Below are 2,606 nucleotides of genomic sequence, written 5' to 3'. Positions count from 1 at the left end.
CATGGACATAGAACAAACTGTAAGTCACACACCTGAAACTCCTGAAATGATATCAACTGAAGTAAAGAAACAACTCCAGGAAGCTATAAAAGAACTCAGATCAGAAATAATCTCCCAGGTAAAAGAAAAAAATGATAAATGTAATGAAAGAAATGCTGAGCACATCTAAAGAAGACATAGTATAAAAACCAGAAGAACAATGCAAAAATATGGAAACCTTGAACAAACAATATAAGAAACAACAGAATGCATGAAACTGATTCAAAGAAATATAGAAAAAATAAAAAATTCCATTGAAAGTTGGCAAAACTGCCTCAATGAAAGTGAAGATAGACTGTCAGACCTCGAAGACAAGACTGCAGCTAGTGAACAGGAAAGAGCTTTTAAAAATAATAAGGAATCAGGAAATAACAATTCAACAGCTTCAAGATGATACAAAGAAAAACAACAAAGGATTGATAGGTATAAATAAAAAAAGTGACAACACAAATGATATCAAGAGGCTATTTACAGAAGTAATAGCTGAAAATTTCCCAAACACAAGAATGGAAAATGACATACAGATCAGTAAAGCATATAGAACTTCAAATAGCCCTGACCAAAATAAAACTATACCCAGACATACAATAATCAACATCCCAGATATCCAACATAAGAACAGAATGTTAAAAGCTGTCAGAAAGAAGAGGCAGATCACCTATAAAGGAAAGCCTATCAGAATCACAGCAGACTTCTCAACACAAACAATGAAATCAAGAAAAACATAGAGTGAAGTATTTCAGATCCTAAAAGAAAATGACTTCCAACCCAAACTGATGTACCCTGAAAAACTATACTTCAAAATTGATGGAGAAATAAAATACTTCCATGATAAATAACAGCTAAAAAACTTCATGACAACCAAACCAATATTGCAAAGAATAATGAAAGACATTCTAGATAGACATAGGAAAAAACCACTAAACAAGGAAAACAAACAGTGGAAAGGTAAAGAATCAACAGCAGAAAGATAACATGTCAAAAATAAACCAATATATTTCAGTTATAACAAGTTTCAGTTAATTCACCAATTAAAGGAAACAGACTCACAGAATGGATCAAGAAACAACATCCAACTGTATGCTACATACAAGAAACACATCTAACCCAAAAGGAAACTCATAGATTGACAGTCAAAGTATGAAAAACAATACTCCATGCAAAAGGAACCCCTGGAAAAAAGGCAAGAGGTAGCTATTCTGTTTGCAGACAGTGTGAACTTCAAACCAAGAATGATCAAAAGAGATAAAGAAGGTCACTACACACTAGTTAGGGGAAACTTCAAGAGGAAGAGACAACAATCTTAAAGATCTGTGCACCAAATTCAGGAGCACCCAGCTATACAAAACAAATATTAAGAGAAATGAAAAATCAAACAAGTAATAATACAATTATAATGGGAGGCCTGAACACCCCATTGACAAAAAGAAACAGATCAACTAGACAGGAAATCAGCAAAGAAATAACAGAACTGTGAACAAATGGACTTGGTGAACATTCTTCTCAGCAGCACATGGGACATTCTCTAAAATAGGCCATATACTAGCCCACAGAACATGCTTAAGTAAATGCAAAAGAATTGAAATTATCCCATGCGTGTTATCGGAGTGTAGTGCCATGAAACTAGAAAGTAATGACAGAAGAAACTGCAAAACCCTGCAAACACATAAAAATTGAATAATATAGTCCTGAGCAATCAGTGAGTCACAGAGAAAATTAAGAAAAAATTAAATGATATCTACAAGCAAATGAAAATATAAATACAATTTACCAGAACCTGTGTGAGGCAATGAAAGCTGTCTTCAAAGGAAAATTTATTGCACTGAATTCCCACATCAGGAAAACAGAATGAACACAAATAAACAACCTGACACTTCAACTTATATATCTAGAAAAAGAAGAGCAAGTCAAGCCTAAAGCGAAAAGAAGGGAGGAAATTATAAAGATCAGAGCAGAAATCAATGCAATAGAGATTTAAGAAAACAATCCAAAGAATCAATGAATCAAAGAGTTGGTTCTTTGAAAGAATAAATAAAATTGATAAGCCCCTTATTTAAAAAAGGAAAGAAAAAACTCAGATTCATGCAATAAGGAATGAAAATAGTGAAATCACTACAGAACCTGTGGAAATACAGAAGATCATCAATATCTATTTTGAAAACTTCTACTCTCATAGGCTTGATAACCCAGAAGAAATGGAAACGTTCCTAGAAACATATGAATTACCAAAGCTGGATCAAGAAGATGTAAAACTGCTGAATAACTCAATTTCAATCAATGAAATTGAAAATGTAATTAAAACCTTACCACCAAAGAAAAGCCCAGGTCCAGATGAATTCACTGCAGAATTTTACAAGAAATTCAAAGAAGACATAATGCCAACACTCCTCAAACTCTTCAATGAAATTGAAAAGGAAGCAATTCTTCCTAACTCATTCCTGGAAGCAAGTATTACTCTAATACAAAACCAGAGAAAGATCCAACCAAAAAAAAGAGAACTACAGGCCAATCTCCCTAATGAACATAGATCCAAAGGTTCTCAATAAAATATTGACAAACAGAATGCA

The sequence above is a fragment of the Cavia porcellus genome, unplaced genomic scaffold (genome assembly GCF_034190915.1).
Source record: "Cavia porcellus strain 051 isolate PalLab524CR breed Dunkin Hartley unplaced genomic scaffold, mCavPor4.1 scaffold_13, whole genome shotgun sequence".
NCBI lineage: Eukaryota > Metazoa > Chordata > Mammalia > Rodentia > Caviidae > Cavia > Cavia porcellus.
This window is presented reverse-complemented; position numbering follows the sequence as displayed.